Below are 23,430 nucleotides of genomic sequence, written 5' to 3' on the forward strand. Positions count from 1 at the left end.
ATTCATCCTAAGCAGATGAACAGTCCAAGCTCTAGGTACCTCTGACAACTATTCTGCTTGCAAAGAGGAGGTAAATTCTGTCCACATTCAAGCAATTTTCTCGCATCCCACCTTCCCACCCTGGAAATAGCATTATTCTCAAAACAGGATGAATTTAAGGAACCCAAGCTGCAAATGATAATGTCTACAAGTAGCAAAATTACCTCCCGTGCTGCACTGACCACCTCCTCAAAACAAATTCCAGTCCACAGGGTTAACAGCAGCTACTTTGTAAGAAAATCACTGCTCATCCCAGCTACACCTGAACTGCCTGTTCTGATTTCCTGGGGTACTGGCTGCAGTGCTGCTCACCACTTGGCATTCACAGCAAATCTGGTCCAAAATAGGCTGGATCAGCAAGGGAGCCACAGAGACTGGATTGCAGTGCTGGGAGAGATTGTTCCTGACCGTGCACAAAGCTGGTGCAAACATGAACACCAATGTTCAATTTCCTATTTTTTTTGTACATAATTTAGCTGAGGTGTTTAAGTTCCTGACAAATCTGCAAACGTTTTAAAGTTCCTCTGTCCATGCAGAACTGCTGGATAGAGTTTCAGGCCACGAGTTGTTGAGAGTGTGCCTTTTGCTATGCTTTTTCTAAATATTAAAAAGAAACTGTCAAATTTGGTACAGCAAAAACCTCACACAACTACAACACGAGATCCCTCCAAAGTGACTCATGGCCTGAAACCCTGCTGGAGGGATACACAACCAGTCAGACATGGGTCAACGCTGTAAATATGAAGCACATGTCCTGCAAACCTATAGTCTTTGATCCATTTGGAAGGCTAAAACAAAGACTGAAGTTGTTTTGTCCAGCTTCAACCCTGAACAGTGGAAAAGATATCCGTTTAGCAAAAGCACTGGCTTGCAAACCAGAGACATTATTCAGGGCTTGTGGACTTCCACCAATCCAGCTAAATGAATTTTGGTCACAGCTGGTTAAAAAACAGCAAAAAGGCACGTTTAAAAAAGCCACTCAGCATTACACCCCCTCACTTCACATTGTGCCTGGAGAAGCAGGAGCTGAAGTAGCAGCAGAGAAGGAAGAGGAGTTATGGATTCTGGTGTATTCCGTCAGAGCAGTGTTTATTCTAATCAATCAACTGAAAAAATAGCAGCTGAGAGTAATTATTAATAATCAAGTAAAATTGGATTATTGCTCTGCACTGCAGTGTTGTCTGGATGGGGAAGCTGGTGTAGAAATAAAGTTCATCAGAGCAAGCTACTGAAATAAAATTGCTGACCTCAGCAGTTCATCAGAGAACGTGGAAAAAGGAACCTCAGCTAAGCGTATGGTATACTATCTGCAGAGAATGAAGGCTAACAAAAATAATGATTAGAAGGTGGCTGAGCTTATGCATTTGAATCAAGTCATATATCCTGTTGTATATCCAAATGACAGTAGTAAGACCTACTGCCAAAGCCTTAAATTTCTGAGGTATCTGTTTTTGTGACTCCTCATTCCTGAAGTATAGTAAGCTCCCTCTTCCAAAATGCACTGCTTGAGAAGATGGGGTTCAGATTTTCTCTGAATATGTTGAGCCCTCTGTGCAGCTGTCGCCTTGGCTGATTTTATACTCGAGCAATGGAATGGCAACGTATATCATAAAGGACCACTATACTGAACATTTTGCAATATACTCGTCAGGAAATTTGATGTTACTCTGCCTGAAACAACCATAACATGGCATTGCAGAGACAGTCATATTCTCAAACACAAATACTGAATTGCAACTACAAAACATGCACTTTTACTACAAAAACAATGGCTCAGTCATCTTCATCCTAAACACACAGGTGCAACTATATTAGTCATTTGTGTCCATGAGTGCCTTGTCTATGTAATCATATGTGCGTCTTGTAAGTACTTTGCAAATATGATTTAGAAGCCTCCATTTCAAAATGTAAGTCAGACTTTATATTAATGGCCACACTGGATATAAACGAGTAAGGCTCCCTTGCCATAAATGGAATTGTACCAATTCACAAAATTTAGGCAGCACGTCCTAGAACACTATACTCCTGGCAAGTGGAACTACTACCCAGCTTCAAGGGGAATACAATACTGCTACTGAAGGAGGCAGAACTTGGAGTTTTCTGACATCTGTGTGTGCAAGACCTCAGCCATAAAACTGAATTAACACAGCAAACATTTTGTGTTTAACAGCTTACTAATTGCTTTTTCAAATTAAATATTTACTTCTATCTTGAGCATTTCTATAGCACCCAAAAGAATCTAAGATGAGTTACTCTCCCATTTACTTTAACAATTTATTAAATTAAAATAATCCTTTATTTAAAAGGGGCTGGGGGGAACCTTAAGCCTTTCTTCCCCCTTTTCCCTATCAACTGTTGGATCATACAGAATGCTACACAACCCGGTACATATCATACAGGAATGAGGGATCTGAGGAGTGAAAGTTATCCATAAAGCAGGCAATGTACATACATATCTACTCCGCTAACAATCCCCAGGGTAGACTTTTACGTATCACCTGCAGCAAAACACTGCATTCACAGTCCCACTGCAAACACCAGCTGTATTGGTCTATTTATTTCTTTCTAACATTTTTTTTTTCTATTTCAGGAAGTAATGGGGAAAGAAGGAGATACATGTGGTTTAATATTTTGCTTTGAGTCGAATCAGTCCTGAAAAGTTTTGATAGTGTGGATCATTCACCAGGGCAAAAGCATACTACTACTTCTGCAATGTAGTGTATGCTTTAGGCACCAGCCCACGGAGCAGGATGAAGGAATGGGAAGAGGAAGAACAGTTCTGGATAAACAGCACCTCAAGTTTGTGTGGGAAGAAAGGGTTAAGCCTGATTTGAGGTTCACTTTGTTCTCCATGGTTTGTGTAAGGCCAGCAATCAATCAATCTTCTCTCTTTCCTCCTTTTTTTTCCTGGGAACCACTGCAGGAGTATCATGCCCAGGATCTTGTTTAAATCCACGATTCTTCTCTGTCAAGTCAATTCTTCCCATCCTCCCGCAAGGCCCCCCTCAAGACACCCCCTCCCCCTCTCCCCGAAAAGGGGCCTTCTGAGCTCGTTTTGCTAATGTATTCTCAAACCAAATTAGGGGCTCTGACTCTCGGTGAAGTTCGTGAGTTAGTTGCCGCGATGCACTGAATTAAAGATACCATCTCGGACTCAAATCAGATTAGAGCCCACACACACACATGCAAAAGCCCACTTTCTAATCAATTTTATAAAGGGCCTTCAGCAGAGATACACTAATGGTATTGAGCTAAGATCTTTAAACTAAGTCTGCAAGAAGTCTGCGGAGATAAAACGCACACTGTATTAAAGAGAAAGCTCTTCACTGTGCCCTTCCCACCAAGAATCCCATGTACATTGCAAGAGCACCTCAAAACACAAAACAGCTCTCCTGAACCTAAGATGTTCCCTCTCTTGTCTTCCTCCTTCAGAACTTTCAGTCCTTTCATTTGCTTCCTGTCAAGCTGCAGTAGAAGGTCCCTGCACAGAGGGCAGAGGACACAGGGGAGCTACAAAGTCCTGGGATGTGTTAGGAATTCAACGTAATGAGAACATGTGAACCCTTTTAGGCCTGCCCTGTGAAACTATAAGAAGTGGGCAAGATGGATGATCAGCTGACCAGGTTCAAGGGGAGGTCCTACTTCAACACACGTGCCCTGCAGTCACACACAAGGTGCTAGGCACTGCCCTGGTGCTTGGCACGTATAACTGGGATGCCACAACAGCCACATGCTGACAGAGATGTGACGGAGTGTACGGTAAAGGGCTCCCTTTAGAAAGCAGCAGCTGCGCGCACCTGGCATCTTCACATCCTTCTGTCCTAATGTCTCTCTGTTTAGCAGCAGCAGTTCTCATCTGTGGCAGCACTTTCCCCCCCCTGAAATCAATGTTCTGGTTTGAAATGTGGCACCCAGGAAAAGAAGAGCAAGAAGACATAAGAAAAAAATGTTAGGTAAGATTTCCCACAGAAGGTGACTATGAAGGGGAGGCAGAAAAGAGTTTATAAAAGAAGGTGCAATTGATGATTTAATAGACCATCTGTTGCTCAGTGACCAACAACCAGAGAATAAAGCAATGTGGGAAGACTCTGGTTTTGCAGCGTTTTCTGTGTCAGACTGGGGAGCAATCTTCTGCTCTGTTTTAATATTTTCAGTAAAAGCACCTCAAATCATTTCACACACATTAGAAAGCCAAATCTCAGAACCCAACATCAGTCTTTACAACTATTTGCTTTCTTGGACACTGTTCCTAACAAAAGGACAAGAGGACACCTGTGTCTCAACAAAAATCACTTCAAAAATTGAAATTTCTCTTTAGTTATGAGGAAACACCCTGCTTAGATCCTCAAAAGTTCTCAGACGATCAGAATGGTCTTCATTTCTGAAACTGGTTCACAAATTGAATTGTGACATTCTGCACGTGCAGCAAACTCCCCTGAAAATCCTGGCAAAAATACATCAATTACAAAATAAATTTCTCTGACCAACAACTAGCTAACACACACAAGCCTAACAATGCACTAGAAGAAACCACTTGAACTTTCACAGGGCAAATCTTCCCCTTGGTTTTTGGACAGGTGACAGTTCCTAGAGCTTGGAAGGACACAAGTGGCCTCCTGCAGCAGAGGAGACCCCAACTATACCTTTTAAAGGTCTGCAGCAACAATTTCCAGGAACTTGAGCTCTGCTCACTGTTAACACAGAACAGAGAGGACCATAGGTGCCTTTTCAGTGCAGATCTGCAGTGCAGAGACCATGACTCCCAGCCTGCTATGCTTCTCGCTTCTTCTTCATCTGCACGGCTCAGACTAAGGCCTGTAGTTTGTATGAGCTGCTCCTCCATATTTACTGCATGCAAGCAGAATATCATCCAAAGGCTGTATAAAACCAGCAAGTGCCCTTCTGACCACAACCACCACTCCTAGCAGTCACACCCTCACCAGCTTTCTCTAAACGAAGTAAGGGGACCTCAGCAAGAGAACTGTGGAAGATACAGGGTCTGACTGCCCTACACAGAAGCCTTCCTGAGCAAAATTTCTCAGATGAACTCCTCTTGCCCTGAGACAGCTTCAGACCTCGCACCACTGTGGAGTTTTAGAATGGTCATGTGGTGAGGATGATGCCAGTTTTCAATGCAATTAACCTTTCCAGCCTAATGAAATGGCTCTATTGGCTGTGGTGGCAGCAAGGAGCCCCTTGACTTTGGCAGGCTCCTGGGCATGGGTTATCGAGGTTGCAGAGCATTACTGCTCCACTTCTATTTGCAGGCTGCAGCTAATCAATGCCAGACCTGAAAGGAGTAGGCAATGCCAGCCCCAGCATCATACTCCAACATCATATTGATCCCTAGGAGAGGGGACTTGGGTCTGTGCCCATTGATCTGGTGTATCACAGGCAGCATTCTTCCAGGAACGTACCCTGGGCAGCAGAAGCACACAGCTGGGAGAAAGGGGAAAATTCCTCAGATGGGAAAGCATAAGGGCTACCCTAGAGTTGATACAAAGGCAGCAAACTTCCCCGTGGCTTAGGAAGAACCAAATCTGGAATGAAGCCTCAGGCTTTTGTGCTGTTTTATTCTCCTTAGCTGGAATAAGACAGGCACAACAGCCCTCCCAGGGGTGGAGGACAACTACTGTACCCTGAGGGCTGTCACTTTTGAATCACTTTCCTCCTTTCTAGTTGTTGAGCTTTGGGAAGCGGTGGTGGTGGTGTCCAAATCTGGTATTAAGTGCTAAGACCCCAAACGTGCACTGCCTGTGGAGAGGGAGAGAGAAAGTGACAGGTACCTTTGCCTCCCACATCAAGCCATCCTGTCAATACAGACCACGGTGATTTCAGTCTTGGAGTTCTGGAGAGTTCAAACCTGACTCACATTTGCCTGTGACTTTAACAGGCTCTGTTGAGATTTGCCCTGCAGTGCTCAGTCCATCCCACTTCTTTAATTTCAAACCTGCCACAGACGTGTCACCAAACTCAAGCACTTAAAATTCTAGAACCTAAATTACACAGTTGAAAAAATTATTAAAATGGCTTTAAAATCAGGAAATTCAGCACATAAAAAATATTGTTTGTTTTCTGTATCTCTTTCAGCTTTCTTGGTTACTTGCATGCTCTCAAGCCACAATATCAAACTTCCTTCTGCAATTCTGATGGCAAGAAATTTGCATTAAGAACAAAATCATAACTGGTGCATCACTTCAAAAAAGAGGCCTCATCAAATATTGCAAGACTACAGACTCCTCCCTTCTCCATCTTTGTTGCTTTTCTTCTTTCAATAAAGCTTGCTTTCACTTGCGCTGTGAAGCATCATTTTTTTCACACACCTTCCTCATCCTCTTTTACAAACCATTGCTGTATTTTTCAAATACCCAGCGTATCTTTCAAACACAGATCTGGCTCAAACTTCAACACCCACATAATCCCAGAAGTGTTTTCAATGTTCCAGTGCGATAAAGATACAGCCAGGACACATTCAGGACTCAGCTCCATGTCCTACCTGAAACTCCGGTTCCTTTTTGTAGATTCACTCATCGAAAAATAAAGAAAAGGAAGAAGAGCTACCAACCAGCTAGCCTTAGGAGCTTTCAGATGTGTTGTCCATGTGCACCTCCCACCAGGAGACTTTCTTGCTTTGTGTGTAGACCTCATGGAGCAGCATACACTTCCCACAGAACCTCAATATTCAAAAGCAGAGGGGCAGAGGACAGAACATACATGTGGAAAACTCATTGTGAAGAAATTTAGTTCTTGTTAACATCTTCAACAATGCTGGGCTATGCATATTCTACGTGACATCCAGTAGTATCTACTTCACCCGGAGGTCCGTCTGGAGCCTAGCATTATATAAGATGACAATCTTTGGATGGAAATCACTGAGGTTTTTTGAACTTCCATCTATAAGAAAGAGGAGTTGAAGAAACCTCGACTCTGCATGTGAAAAGACAAAAAAATCTTCTCTTATCTGGCATGTTCTGTGATGTCTCAACTCTCAAAGAGCAATTTCCCCCCCCACCACCATTACAGAAACAGACTGACACATTTTAGCTCTAGTGGGTGTTTCAGGGTGGCTAGAACTGAATCCAACACAGGGAAAAGGATCTTCTACAAGCTCAGCCAAAACACTTCATACAGTTAGCGTTGCACTTCAAGGTCAGTGATGTGTGGTCCCATTTGCCCAGGAAATTGAGGTAAGGCTGCTGAATGGTGCTCTTTCACAGTAAAGGCAGGTGCTGCTGGTAGTGGCAGTTTCCAGACAGGTAAAGATACAATGTCAGTGTTGAAATCACAGCCACTAGGTGGTGAAAGAGGGAAGAAGGAAGTAAAATTTCTGTTGCAGATACCACTAAGCTTTGCTTGGGTCTGAACAGAGCCATACAGTTGCAGAGCACATCAGACAAATATATGGTGAACAGAGACTAGTTGAAGACTCCCAGAACAGAGATTTCTAGTGTCAGCCATCCACAGGCCTTCCCTGTCACTGGTGCCAAGGAAAGTTCCGTATTGGAACGTTCTTTTTACAGAGCGTTTGGTCACTTTGGTCCTAAATTTGCCGAGTAAAGGATGATACTGCAGAACTGCCCAGGAGATAAACCCGAACAGTAGCTTTGCCCTACTTACTGACCTGGGAAGTAATTAACCCATCAATATTGCCCGTCTTCAAGTTACAAAGCTCCCCAGAATAGCAGAGGCACATAGCATTCACATTGGTAGAATTCAAAAGCTTTAACTCAGCCAATCTGGGGCAAAGCAACACTAGATCAGAGGGAGGCCTGGCTAAGGCGAGAGGAGAAGTGAACCTTCAGTGGCTCAAAAAGGCATGTGATGCAGTCCTGGGAAGCCCCAGATTTCAGTAATGAGACAGAGCCAACCCTGAAGAAGATGGGAACAATGAGAGATGGGGTAGACAAGAAATTAACTCTCTGAAGGCTCCAAAAGGTGGCAGAAAAGAAAAATAGAAAAATACGTTCTGGTAACTGTAAATCAAAGACAGTCTGGATCAGACTGCAACAGATCTACCTCAAAAGGAGACGGTCAACAGGTAAGCAGGAGGAGCAAGAAAAACACTTTGTCCTTTATGACTTTGGCACAGAGTATGAATAGAAGCAGGGCACAGACAGTGTGATATGGATGCTGCCAGGGCAAAAAGGTCTCTGAAATTAGTGCTTATTCACGCCATGCAATACACAGAGACCTCCTCTCAAAGGAGGATATTTTCCAGACCTATAAAATGTGCTTATCTCCAATACCGGAGTGTGCAAATCAGGACAGCTATGTGCAGCATAAGTTTATACATACACATATAGGAACGTGGTTGGAAAAGAGGCAAAGAAGTCTTGGCCATTCATCCAGAAAGTCTGTGTTAAGGTAGCACTGATGCATTTGCACCGCACATAAGCTTTCATCTTGACTCCAGAAATTTGAGCTAAAGGGCTCAGCACATGACACCCATCTTCAAGAACTTCCTGCTCACCAAATCAAAAATGAAGAATCTAATTTGTGGGATGGTGACTGGGACAGGGCAGGTTGTATTACTAAAGGCGTTATTCTCATTACAAAAGCACTTCACAGACCCAAAGTGTTCGGCAGTGCAGCGTACCACATATTAAAGATCTGTCTTTGTCTATAAGAACTTGCATTCCAGAGACAGAATAAAAGAAAGAAAATGTTTCGATGCACAATTTACAGGCAGAGGAGAGAATCAGAGACTTGAAGTGTTTGCTCAGTTCACCTAGGGAGGTTATAGAAGAGCTGGGAACTGGGCTTCGATCCTGATCCCAGCTTTATACCATCCAGCATCCTTAAGAAACCGACAGTGGAAGAGTGGCTTAATCACAGGAGTTACTTTTCGTGCTTCCAAGAGCTATGGATGTACTTCATTTGTTAGTAGGGACATAATACCACAGATAAAACAATATTTTTTTAACAAAAAACACCACCACCAAAAACACTGTCCACATCTGCAAAATCTTTTCAATTTGCTCCAAAACTCATACTATAAGTACATTTGAAGAGTTTTCAGGATTTTTCTTCCTTCATGATGTGTGTTTGCTTTGATTTTGTTTCATTTCTTTTAAGAGAAAGATAACTTTCTCTTAGAAATTACAACTATGCAAGGACAACTCAGTTTCATTTCAGCACAGCTAGGAAAAAAATAATATTGATTTTCTCAAGTTAAAATTTTACCACTTCCTTGAAAAAAACAACAGCAAAAAAGAGTCCCGGAGATAATCCCCACTCACTGGGAACACTAACCAGACAGCAGAATGGAGTCCTGAAGAGGAGAAACATCTGCTTGAGGGTCTGCAGGAGAAGGAAGGAAATAGGGAAAGGTTCCCTCTGTCAGGCCAGAAAGCATTAACTCCGCACGCTATGAGCACCGCAGCCAGGGTTTGGGGAGTCTGTGCTGCCATCTTCAGGGATGCTCTCATCTTTCTGTGACCCGAAATTACAAATGAAGGAAAAGAAAAAGGGGAGAATTTCCACACGAAATAAGAAAGAGAAAAAGGAGCTATCAGGTCTGCTTTTTTCCCTCCAAGATTGCTGGTTGCCTTGTCTTGCTTAGCTCATGGAGAATCATGGAAATTAAAACTGGGAAAGCCAAATAAATCCTGCCTAGTCCGTATATATTCCCAGGCTGCAGTAAAGCTAACTCATCATTGGTGTTTAGCTGTCTGATTCCTCTCTCCTCTTCTAATCCAGAGCAGGATCGGATGATTATTCACTGAGCCTCAACAGCAGATGCTCAGTCGATGCTAACTAACCATCTCCTTTACAAAGCAATTTCAAAGAGACAGAGTGAGAGACCCTGACCCCATCCCACAGGGCTGAATTAGAATGAAAAGTTAATTGTGTGCCCACAGGGTTCTCAAAGCCCTGTTTTGCAAGAACAAATCACAGTTATTCCAAAAACTCATGTATATGTTTTTCCTCCTCAGACAAAACAGCGAGATTTGAGATCTGTGAGGATATGTGCTGCGTAATAGCAAAGGTAAATTGAAAAGGATGAACCAGATTCTCCTTGTTTCTGACCTAGCAGACGCATGCATATCTCGAATCATTCATTCAAAAGTGCCTTTTGATGTGTGCAACTCTTCCATTTTTTCACTGCAACCCATACCACATTGCTGTGAATTCTTTGTCTCTTCTCTGAGTTCTTACCGTGTTACGCATACCTTACATTTTTCAAATTGCTTTACGGGCTCCTGGCCACAGGGCCCTCATGGATCAAATATTGCACAACAAAATACAACCCATTAATACTGTGTTTTCAAGTTGAAAATCATGTCTGTTCCCCAGCTGCTATGCTGAGACAGGACTTTCTTTGCTGGTCATAATGCTGACTGAATGGGAACCGTATTCTTCACATCTCTATTGCCCTCTGGCCTCACTACCCCCACGCCCTCAGTAAACGTGACTGCTTCATCTTCTCAAGTCATCTAAATGACAAAATAAGAAATAATGTTTTTATTCAAATTAAGCACTAAGTATTTGCTCCTACATAGGTCAGTACAACCGCTGAAGGTTACAGATATAAAACAGTACTATTGTGTTTTATTAATATTAACAACCTGATTTTGTTTAAAGCTTTTGGCTTTGTATTTTATTTCACCTAGGATACAGTTATTACTTCACAAAATGGAAGAGTTCCTTTTTTATCCACTCAGGTCACTGTAAAAAATATATTAAAAAATGATGATTTACAGTGAATAAGAAGGAAAGTGCAGCATCTTTCAACCACAAGGACTTCAAACTCCTACTCAAAATTGTATGCACATTAGGGGATCGTTTCACTCATCCCATCTCTAAAGCCTAATGCAGCAGCTCTTCTGCAGCGTACAGCCAGAGTTCAAGAAGTGAAAAAAAGAATTTTCTGTCCTATTGAAACTATGATGGAAAATAAGGAGCAATGTAAACATCTGAGCTGAAATTTAATCAGAACATTGGTATCCACCAAATGACCAATACTGCAATGCCATGATGGGTGCCAGGGATGCAGAGACAACCCCGGTGCCAGGTTGAGGTGCCAGCTCTCAGCGCAAAGAATTTTTCATCAGCAATACCAGCTCTTGCCCTGCCTTCCACCTTTGATTGCTTGCCTCCTGCTCAGCTTTGCTAACCTGTAAGAACAGTCAGGACCACAATTTAGCATGAGCGTGAATGAAAGAGGAAGGAGAAAGTAAATGGTTTGCTCCTAACTGTAGAAACTCTTACTAAAAAAGTTGATTGAACAGAGTAGAAAGCTGTCGCTTTGCTGACAGATTATTTTAAAGCCATTCCACAAAATTTAATAGACAATCTCTTCTCACATTGTCCTGGCCCTTTCTATGATCTATCACATGCACTCAGCTCGGTCCATCTGTTTTGCCCGTCTTTCAAACATGCATACGCCTTCCCCCATGCCATCCCTCGCTTCGGTCAACCAACTGGCTGACACTGTCTCACAGCCAGTGCCTGTGATACATCCCTTTGGCAAGACCTACATCAACTGAAAACACTGGCAGAAAGCAACTCACTAATGATGGGTGAGATGTGCAACAAAGGACTCATGCTCTGTCTTTTCAAAATCTTTACAAAACATAAATGCCCTCACAGCCTATAAAATTGGACAGATTGGTTTTTTTCCCCATTGCTGGCCTGCTGCTGGTCTGAGGAAAAGAACAGAGCTAGCAAATTCTTCGTCTTCTCGGCTTTCTGATCGCTGTTTCACCATACCTCTAACAGCAGGTAGCACACCACTGCCTGAGCCCTAGGAAGAGGCATTCCCAATATTGTCCTGGGGTGAACCTGCAAATCTGCTGCTCTGTGCATCTGAACCTCTGTGACTGCTCCCAAAAGAAGATGCAGAGGTGCTGGGGAGGTGTGTGTCACACCGGGTGTGTGGATGCTGTTGCAGAGGAGGGTACGAAAGGCAAGCTCCAGAGGTAATAGCAGTGACTACTGCAGGCCACCAAGGAGGAGTATGAACAGGGCTGGCGGGAGACAGCTTATCCGTGCTGTGCTTTGGTCTATGCAGTAATCTCAGCCTCTCACTTTCATGAGTGCTAAATTCACACAAAAATGTTTTTTTTAAAAGCCACCACAGGCGATTAAGCTGTGATCTAGATTAATTAGCTGCCATATTTCATTTTTAAAATCAGAACTGGCCTGTGCTGACACCACGGAAACTTATAATATTTTTACTCGTACCTAACTGCCTCTGATTTTTCACGCTGCCTAGAACTGAATGGCTGCTCCCATCCTCACTTAGCCACGCCAGGCAGCTGCCTGCACCTACTGCTGGAAGCAATTCTGCTGCACCCCTGGGGACGGATGGTAGACTGAGGGTGGGGGACCAGGGATCTCCTAATGAAAGTGCTGGCCCTAGTGTAACCCGCGTGCCCCAAGTAGCATTGCTTCAGTGTTGAAAACAAAAGATTGATGAATTGTATAATGTACTTTTACTGCTGCTAATTTTTCTGAGTGCTGCTGTTTTGTGTCTTCTGGAGGCTAACAGGCCCCTTTGGCCACAAAACAATATTTACTCCATCCCAGCAGCTGGGCTGCTGGAGGCAAAAGATGTGTCCTTGCTCCCCGAGTGATAAGCAAACATCAGAATTCACATCAGGGAAAGGACGCATCTGACAGAGGTTCAGCATCACTGCATGGAAACACGGTTCACCTTCTACCTCCCACACCTGTGAATATCTTTCACTTTGCACCTTTAAATCCCTGCAGAAAACAGGGGATAGGCAACAAACTTGTTTAAGCAACATCATGGACTGGCTTTTCCAAAACTAATTTCTGAGGTGCTAGACTCTCCTGTCCAGCACTGCTCCCTGCCCATTAAAATTGTAGCTCCTCAGAGCAAATGCTGTTCAACCCACCTCCACAAAAGACCTTTCAGTCTTGATGACATTTTAAATAAGTGTTGGCTCAATGACCCCAATTCCAAATCTACATTTCCTGATGGAATCAGGGATTTAATATGTTCATTCAGCAAGACCACAATCCTGTTGGGTTGTTTTATGTATTACTTTTACAGGAGGAGTCCTAACAGCACCCTCCCTCAAGCCAAGGAGATGCTCTGAGACTCAGTTCAGCAAGAAGCACCTCCTGCAACCAAGATGAAGCTTCACAGGAGGTATGCATAAGGCACATAGGTGAAGTAGCAGATCCATTTACACCAAGAAATAGGAGGCAGACACCATGTGACTCTCCATATGTTCACTGGCATATAAAGTATTTATATGAAATATCAATGAAAGTATTCCTCAAAAACAGGTAAAACACAGAACCTTCCTTTCCTTCCCCATCTCTATGTACACCTGCTACAGTAAGCACTACACAAATGTAAAGAGCCACCAGAACAAGAACTACAAAACAATGCCATCAACCCATGAACTTCTTAAGCAGAAGAGGTGCTGCCATGTGCTGTTCTTTTTCCCTCCCTCCCACTCAGCAGAAAGGACTTCACATAAATATAAAAGTTGTAAGAAAGTGAAACCATCTCCTGCACCACACTGCCAAGACCCAACAAGGAGGCAACAGGTAAGCACCCTGTAATCCTGAAACACAGCACAAAGACTTGAAACCATAGTAACAGCCAGCAGCAGCCATTAGAACAAGCCAGAAAAAAATTTAAAATTGGTTGGTGGTCCCCAGTTCCCCCTTCTTCCATCTAACTGACTGCGAGCTTTTTCTCCTAGGGATATTCTATAGTATCTCTATCACAATGAAAAAGGTCAGATGAGTTTCTCCTTCTTCCATGCCAAGCCAGTGTTTCTCTAACTTGTCCCAACCTATGCACAGGACTCTACTCCCATCCCACCTCACAGCAATGCATCATTCCTGCCTTCTCTGCTCCCTTGGAGGAGAAGTGCAGCACAGGCCTCCTACCAGCTGCTAATATGCATCTTTCTTCTCTAGTTGCAGAGATGCTAAATACACTGTAATAAATCTCCTCATCCCAAGGGAACAGTTCCCTTTCTTCAGGCCCCATGACATTACACACAGCAGCTCTTTCCAATGTCAAAAGCTCCATTCCATAGCTCTTCTGCCCTCTGAAATATCCTGCTGCCCTACCTCTCATCACCTCCCCCCAGTGCAATTTCCTCCTAGCACCCCCTGGGTTTTAGCTTCCCCACAATGCAGGAGGCAGGTTCTGCTTTCAGCCAGTGACAAAAAGCCGTGATAGGGCTGTCAGGTGGAAGGGACCTGTGTGTTTGTCTGGGCAGGCTTTACACATGTGCCTCTTCCTCCTCTCACAAGGATGTTGCTGACAACTTTCACCTTGCAGCAGAGAGACAAAACAAGACAGCCTGGAAATTTGAAGGAAAGCCCATTTCCAGTCCAGTGGCCATACAGTGCCTATTTAATTTAAAAGCTGGGAGAGGAACAAAGCAGTAGTTTTGCAAGGTTTGACCCCAATTTTTAAGAAAATGCTCATTCAATTTTAGAAAGAGAAACCTCTGCATGTACTAGCAAAATCTTTCTTCCTCTTCTGTGATCTCTCCTTCTCCTAAAGCTGTTGTATTCAAATTCCAGCTTCCTGTAGGAAGAAACGGTTGTATGTTTTCAGTGTATGTTTAGTAAGTTAAATGAGAAAGTGACGAGAAATAGATGTTTCCTACTGTGCTTCAGACAGAAACTTTAGTCACACAGCATGACGCAGCCACAGTGACTGGCCTGCTGTCCTCGGCTTTTCAGTCACCATTCCTTCGTCACAGTCTGATCTCAAGCTCCATGACACAGGTTCTACCCTTGCTTGTCTTTCTTCCAGCTCACCATCTCCAATCAAACACTGACAATCCAATCCAATAGTGTCCCGTGGAAGTATACTCTTTACAATCCAGAATGCTCATGATCATTCTGAACTGTCAACTCTCCTTTAGATCTCTTGTCTAGAGCAATAGAGTATTGCCTGGCATTGCTTTTTGCATTTCCTTGCAGCATCGGAGGTCTCAGAATCAGAGTGTGCTAAACTTGGATTTCCTACCTACAGGAGAATATTGGGGAGATTTTGCTTAAGGCACAATTTGTTACATTTGTCTTCCACTTTTTCTTGATTTTATCTATTGCTATACAGATGCAATTGCTGCTCAGCTTGCTGGCATTATATAGATACCTTAAAAGGTGCTTGGAACCAGAGGGTCTCTTCTTCCTAGCTATCTTGTTCTGGTCTTCCTTCTCCTTTGCACAGGCCTTCTTCTTCCACTGGTTCCATCCTCATAAATTTTGCAAAGGACATTCTCATCTGGAGCTCTCTGGAATTCTCCACATGCCGGAGTGCTGCTTTGGAGTCCTGCTTTACTCACCTCTGCTGTGCTTTTATCCCGATAATATTCTTTGCAACTTCAGCGAGTTCACACTTCACCTCCTCTCACACCTCATTTGGCATTTTGTCCTCTGTGCATTTTAGCAATGCATCAAACTGCTCCCCAATTACCACTATGTAGCCTTCTCCAACATACTCCAAATTATTCCCAAAGGGCTGAAAGAATCATTTCATGCATTAGAAGCATGAAACCTGAACTCAGAAAGAAGCAGCTGGTGATCTGAGGCACTAACAACACCTGGCAGAGTTTTACAGAAGGAAAATCACTAGTTTCTGCCCTTCCCACACAAAGCTTTAGTCTTTTTTTTTTTCCCCACTTCAATGTGATTTCTTATATTCGTTCCAGGTATATCTTCCTCTACTGTGAGGTTGAGCTGAATGGCCTAATATTAATCTTGTGCCAGTTTTACATTGGTGTATCCCATCTGATTTTCACAGTTACTTGTCTTTTACACGAGTAAAAATGATAGCAGATTCAGATCCAAAGTACCTTAGAAGACAGTTTTAAAAAGCAAGTTCCCAAACACGCTCAAAGCTTGTAGATGGCTTCTTCATCTTGTGGCTTCTGCTTGTCTAGTTTCCCATATAAATTCTTAACACCAGCCTCTTCCTTCAACAACAGTGACAGCACTTCATGGTTGTTAGTTGCTCTCAGAAGATGAAGTAACCTGATAAAAATTACCTATTGCTGCGAGTGAAACAGAACCTGTTAGCACCATAGTTGCTCCTAAAAGGCAGCAAGTACTGACTACATTATTACAGGCAGAAGGTTTTCTATCACAGTAGAAGTCATTTTAATATGGCATCCTCCTCAAAGATTTTTCTCTATGGCTATTAAAGGTTTTTTTCCCCTGGTTCAGTAATCCACATCATGAAAGTGTCAAATCTTTATCCTACCTCTCCTATTGGTGATGTACCAAAGATGCAGTGACACCACTCAGATGTCATTCTCCCATAAGAAACCAGAGACGGTGAGGATTGAGGACAGGGGTCAGAATAATGGCAACACGCAAATTAATGGATTGTTCCCTGTTAAATCTGCATTTAATTGTTGCTCATTGCTATTAATTTACTCTGTTAAGAAAAGGACTCTGATAAACCAGCTAATGACTAAGAAAAAGATAAAGAGGATATTTGAAACAAATATCTCTACATATTCATCATATTGTGATGGGACAAACTATACTCTAGACAAGAAATTCCTGTATCTCCTGATGAGACACAACAGATGCTCTTGATGAACCAATTGTGAATTTAAGACAACGTACCTGTCATTCTTAACTCAGGCTGCAAGAGCCTAGTGATTTAGATCCCAATGACACAGTTATACTCACAGCTGTCAATCGCCTACACGAGTGACATCAAAGATACACTGCCAGGGAACCAGGTAGGGGATACTACTCTTCCACATAGGTTTAACCTAAATGTACCTAAAATTTCTGTGTGTTGTCACTTTATTAGGAAGAGCTTGACAAACTAGGTAGAGTTTTAAGACCCCGTGACTGGGTAAACTCAAGTGTGAGGGGAAAAAAACTCAAGAGGCACAACATGAGGGCATGAACTGAAGTATAGTAGGGTCTGTCTGAACATTAGGAAACACTTTTTCACTGTGAGGGTGACTGACCACTTGCACAGGTTGCCCAGAGAGGTTGTGGAATTTCCTGTCCTGGAGATATTCAAAAGTAATCTGGATATGGTCCTGGGCAACCGGCTGTAGGTGGCCCTGCTTGAGCAGGGGAGTTGGACCAGATGACCTCCAGAAGTCCCTTCCAACCTCAACCATTCTGTGACTCTATGAGAAAGCAAGAGTTTGCTTCATTTAGGAAACAGTGTGCAAATACACAAAAAATGCACTCATAAAGACTATTACGTATTTCTCAAAGACTGAAAGAAACTCATATGGGAAACACTAAAGCTTCTCTTTCCTCATCAAGCTTCTTTACCATGAGATCTCCACAGACAATGGAATCGCTCTTCAGGGGATGTGGTGACAGCGTCCAAACATATACTAGTAAGATGCAGAAAAGAGTGTGCAGGGTAGGACCTGTCAAGGATGACAGAGAGACTCCCTGGAGGTTCCACAAGGTCCATAAACATGGAAACTCTCTCTTAATGCAGTAATAAGAGCACTGCCAAGATGCCCAGGAGAAAGCCGCATGTACTTTTTAGAGGACAAAGTAATTTGAACGTTTCCAAAGAGCTGGCCTGTGAAAAGGAAGGTGCAATGGCTGCTCTCCAGGCAGGCCCTGCAGCCCCTTTCACAGCAGCGAGGTGCCCGGCGCACTGTCGGCGGAGCCCTGCAGATGGCTGCAGAGCTCTTCCAGCTCCTACCTGCGCTGGAGCAATGGGTAGGTGGAGGCAAAGCCACTGGCCAGTGCCCCACTGAAGGAAGCAAAACTATTCTCCTTTCAAAAGGAGGACACTTCTCTCTATGCTGCCTTTATTTCTACCCAAATCTAACAGCCAGTCGCCTGCAGGCTGAATATCACTGTCTTTAACCTCCCCAAGATCCTGCGTTTGCAAGTTTTCCTACAACGACAGCTGAAAGACAGAGATGCTGCAGCTCTTAAACGTGACAGCAAACTCCTCTTGCAGGAGAAGAATTTGTTGCTCAAGATGCTTTTCTCACCAAAGCTCTGTAATGCTAAAAAGCTCTTACAGAGCAGATATTTGAAAAGCCATATCCTCTTCCTCCTTTCCCCAGACCTCCAGCTAACTGTGCTGAATGGCTGGCTGGTGCAGAAGAGCAGCCTTCTGCCTATACCCCACGTCACGCTCAAGCACTGTCCCTGAAACAAACCACCTTTGTCCACCAGCTTCCACTCTAGCTTTAGCTCTGAACCCTTTTTAAAAAAAAATTGAGATCTCCATTACTCCGGATGCCCTAGTTCCCCCAGGGTTATACAGCAGATCTAGGTAGGAACGGGGTCAAGTTTTGCATCACAAAATTTTGGGTGCAAATCCTTCCTCTTGTCTCAAAGGGATCGTGAGTTTTTCTGTGTCCACATTCTATAAGTTACAGGCTCTGAGCGGAGGATAGCCTGGTGTATCTACTGGCCCCTCACCACGCTACAGACAGCTCCCCACCACAGGCACGCTGGCGCTCGGTGGAATTCAGTGCCCAAGTCACATCGCCTTCCTTGAAAATCCCAGCTGCAGTAAGGTAGTATGAACCGGTCCTTTATGGTATGTATTTACCTGGTCTCTTTCCAATCTACACGTCTGAATCAAATAAATTATCTCCTAAGAGGGAGTCGAGAACTTATAATAGACACCAGCTGCCCAACCTCTTTTAATCCATCCAATATTAGACTCGTTAGTCATCAGGATAACAATCCTATTTGCAAATCAGCTACCTTTATCAGATAACCAACGAGACCTAGTACAATATCTATTAGTCCAACAACATCACCACCAAGACATGTAACGGCTTCGGTACAAAAACCTTTCTCCTAATCCTTCTTAAACTCAACAAGACTGATTGGCTTTTATTATTCATGAATTAATTTTTAACTCTTGGTCCAACAAGGGAATTGAATCTATAACATTTTTCAGAGACTGAAGCAAAGTAATAGTATGTTGAAAAAGGAGACCAGCCAAAAGCAGGTATTTTTTCTTCTTTCAAACAACAATTAAAGGGGCGGGGGTGGAGGGCTGCATCTGTTTTTCTCTAAACACCTGAGGGGAAAATTCTGAGGAAAACTAGTATATTAAAACATGCATAAATACCAAATCCCTGAACTGTGAGAGCTATTGCTTTTTGTTTCATAATTATGTTATTTAAAAAAGGATGTAGAATTGAATTTTTTCATATTTTTAAAAATAAGTCCGTGTTAGAACAGGAACTCAAGAGGGGAAATTTAACAGAAATGGTCTGTATTATTATAGAAGTAATGATCATGGGCAGTGATTAGGGCTTATAGAATCCTCTGCAATGACACAGTTCCGAAGCTGTAATTGCTAGAAGAAAAGGAACTGCTCTGTTGTTTTGGGTTTGGTTTGGTTTTGTGGTATTTTTTTTGTTTTAAAAAAAACACTTCTAAAAGAATAAAAGGAGAATGGTCAGAAACACTACAGGTGTTGAAATAAAAAAAAAAAAGTAGTATCTCATTGTCAAATACCTTTCTAAGCACGAGGTTTCATAAGAGGAAGCACATGATATTTTGTGCCTTCCAAAACCAAAATCACATTAGAAAGAAAAAAAAAAAAGGAAATAAAAGTTTCCAAAATAACCAAAAATTAAACAACAAGAAGAAAGAAATTCCAAACCACTGACTTTTCTGGCTATGGCACATGAGCCAAGCTGTATCTGGACAAAGTTACAGGTGGATTTATGTTCTGCACATCGTTTTTCAAATTCCTCTCTGGTATTTTATTTAAAGATAATCCTGTTTCTCTTAAAAATCACAAATTCCGATATGCATTGATTTACAAACAGACGATCTAACTGCAGTTGTTTAGTAGCACCTAACCGTATATAACCCATAATTATATATGTTCCGAGAGAAACGCCAAATTTTTTTTAAGCACAAATGTTACATATGGTATATTTGTACAGCGTTCTACATTTATAGAACACCACCTATGCAAGGCTATCAACAGATTTACAAACTTTAATTAACAAAGACTCAGAAGAACCTTGTGATGAAGACAGGCACACGTATCCTTATTTTTTTTATACATTTATACACACATACACACACACAGAAACGCAACCATACGCAGAAAGGTTTGCATATATGTATGAAGAGCTATTGTATGGATAACTGTTTCAGTGAAAGAGTACACTGTGCAATATCAAATTAACATGTGGTTATATATAAATTTATGTATTTCATATACATGTGCGTAATTTATAGTGTATGTACGTGTATTTAAATAGAAGTGCATACACACACCCCCAATATACATCCATCCATGTACTTACAGATCTCTGTATGCAAGAACATTGTTTCTCTTGCATTTTGACTCATTCTAGTCCTCTACAGCGTGCCTGATGCCACTACGCAACTTGTATCAATTATTCCGATGGAGACCCATCTGGCATCATCTATGTAAAATAATACATGTGGACATATCGATAGACTTAACCATCATTTCCAAAAGGTCATATTTGCTACAATCTATTAAGGCAAAAAGAACCCACAATAAGTAAAGTAACATCCTTCACGAAGCCCAAGCACCGAAATGCAAGTTCCCGTGTCAGGATTTCCCTTGGCTTTAAAGGTGAATCTCAATTGTATCAGACAGCTGTGGCCCCCTCCCTGCCCCAGTCCCTGCTTAGGCTGCATTGCAGGCTGCACATCGTCGCTTGGAAGTCGCTGCTTAATACGGTTAGGTGTACGGAGAGCCCCGATCCAGCCAGATACCTTTGCACTACCGGTGAATCTGATAACAAAAATTGCCTACTAAAGAGTGTCAGGCAATAGGCACCAACGTTTTTCGTTTCATAGGAGAATGTTTTCAGTATCTCCCTATAGCATTACCCCCTTGGTCTACAAAAATGACCAAAAAACCCCTCATCAACAGAAATACAAACACTACGAAGAAACTGAATTAAGCTCTTAGAGATAAAAGTAGAAGCAACACATGTATGTCTGAAAAGGAGCTGAAGAAGGCGTGAACTTGTGTGTTCTAAAGAATTAAATCGCTCTTCTTCCTATACAGCACTTTCTGAACTGTTAAAACTAGATAGCGATCACATGCCGTACACGGTCCAGAAACAAAGAAAAATAAAATGACAGCAACTCTTCAAAATTGCTATATAAATCAAAGAGTGTTTTAAAAAATAAAAAGCAAAGTGTGAAGAAAATGTACACATTGAAAATGCTTATCGGCTAATTCTGGTTACGTGCACCGAAAAAAATTCTAAACCAAATGCCTGAAATCAGTAACACCCTATATTCTCCACTGCTATGTTGCCACATCTGTGAAAAACTTATCTAGATAAGAACAATTTCTTAAATCAGGAAACAAATAATACGTTTGAAAATGAGAAACTTGTCGGATTGACTGAATAAAAACAAAAAAAACACAGAAGACTTTGGAAAAATAAAATCTGTTGAAGAATAATTCTTCGGTGTTCTTATTTTCAGCTGTTTAATTTTTTAATATATAAAGTGGTGTAAATCTCAGTGAGAAATTTGGTTTGCAGTCATTCATGTCAGCACGTTTAAAAAAAATGTACTTGCGGTAACTGATGGAAAATGATATTTCTGTCTTATTTTCACCCAAGTGCTTACACGTTCTTAAAATGATCATCTCCATATGCAAAATCATAACAGGAGAATTGAACATTTTTTTAAAGCTGTTCTTTTGACCTTTCTCTTGAGTAAAAGGACAGTGAGACAATACACTCACCAGCATTGTTCACAGTGACGGCTCCATCACCGGAGATTGAGGGCCATTATTACTAAAGGGAACTTTAAAGTACCAGGAGAAAAAAGGGGGAAAAATTAGAAAATAACACTCCTACATATACTGTATGTACAAAAAGCCTTTCAGAACAGTAGACACAGAGCAACAAGAAATATTCATCTGAAAACAGCTGCAGTAACACACAGACAATCAATTCAAAACAAAAGGTGCTATGAGAAATTGTCTCCTGTTACGCAGGATGCTCTAAGCTGGAGGTCCCACTTCCATCACACACATTATCGGCTATTCTAATTTAAGAAAAATATATGACCCTTAAAATACATGGTAAATCCAACATAATTTCTGGGAATGGAAAAGAAAAATCTGGACTGAAGGAAGGGGTTCTCATCAAAGGCTCTTACCCCACGAAAAAGAAGCTAGAATAGGCTTCCTTTTCCTTCCAAGCCTTCAACAGGATGCAATATTTGTGAGATGTCCTTGCAGTCGTGACAAAAATTGTATGAAAATGATTGCCCCTCTCTCCATTTAAGCCATTTCCTTTCACATATACAAAAATGCAAGACTAAATAAAACTCTGTCCGAAACAAGACCAGTCCTATTCCAAATTCTATTGCCATTTAAGTCCTATCTTAAAAACAAAAAACAAATAAAAGACAATATTCACATGAAAAAGCAAAGTGGCCCTCCATGCTTCCTATGCACACATAAGTTTGTGACTTTATGAAGAGATTCTGTGTTGTTTGCTAAATCCTTATGGATAAGGAATATTCTTTGCAGGACGACAAAGTCATCCTAAGGGTGACTAGACTGAGATTTGCCAGGATCCCACAAAATGAATAGGATTTCTTACATATTTATTCCACCCCCATTCAGAAAGGCAGTGCAAGAAAATTCCAGCTCAGCAGGGACACAGAGCCATCGCAGGTTGTGTGATAACAGCTTGCCACCTGCTTTTCGCAAGTTGTCTTTGCGAAGTGCAAGGGGCACTGAATAGTAACGTTGCCTGTGGTGATAGGAATGCACTGAACAGCTCAGTATGCAAAAGCACTTACTGGTACACAGTGCTCTTCACAAAGGGCATTGCAGAACGCTTTCCAGACTGTATCAGAAGTGCTAGGAGAGGAAATATTAGTGCGTGTGTCGCAGGAGGAACAGAAGCACTTGCCATCACAATAAAAGAAGGTAACCAAATGCAGGTACAATGCTGTTCATAGCAAAAAAAAAAAAAAAAAAAAAAGGCGGGGGAAGGAAAAAAAAAAAAAGACGGGAACTTAGCAGCAGTGAGACTAAAAGGAGCATTTCTTTGCAAGAACAGCAAGGGTTAACAGTGGCATACAAGCTCCAGTCCAGTCAAGATAGGGTCAAATGATGTGCAGTGAAAGTTTCAAGTCCTCAATCCCCCAGAGCTTGTTTGCTAATTACATTTGCAATTACAAACATGACAAATATATTATTATACAGTGCGTTCCACCTTGAGCAGGCATGTTTCTCCTCACGGACAGTCACTGCCAGCAGCCAGACTCTCAAGCACTGGAGGAATCAAAGTGCACTGTGCTCCAGCTGCAAGGATCATTTTGTGGGCATCTCTATTGCTCTGAAGAGACAGGGCAAAGCTTTAGAGGGAGGCAGCATAGCAAGGATGGAAACAAACACAGAGAATAAGTTACTACAATTTAGTTCCTCAGAAGTAAAACTCACCA

At 42.1% G+C, this 23,430-nt stretch overlaps 1 protein-coding gene across 3 annotated transcripts in view; it reads right to left on the reverse strand.

Moving 5' to 3' along the window:
• ESRRB (estrogen related receptor beta) overlaps positions 1 to 23,430 on the reverse strand; it is a 135,261-nt gene that overhangs the window by 61,315 nt on the left and 50,516 nt on the right. The window contains exon 2 of one of the 3 annotated variants that reach the window (XM_063332162.1): positions 21,713 to 21,774. The exons of the other annotated variants lie outside the window; for them this stretch is intronic. The gene's annotated coding sequence lies outside the window, so the exon portion shown is untranslated. The remainder of the gene's footprint in view (positions 1 to 21,712; positions 21,775 to 23,430) is intronic. 3 annotated transcript variants of the gene reach the window in all.

The sequence above is a fragment of the Chroicocephalus ridibundus genome, chromosome 4 (assembly GCF_963924245.1).
Source record: "Chroicocephalus ridibundus chromosome 4, bChrRid1.1, whole genome shotgun sequence".
In the NCBI taxonomy this organism is placed as follows: domain Eukaryota; kingdom Metazoa; phylum Chordata; class Aves; order Charadriiformes; family Laridae; genus Chroicocephalus; species Chroicocephalus ridibundus.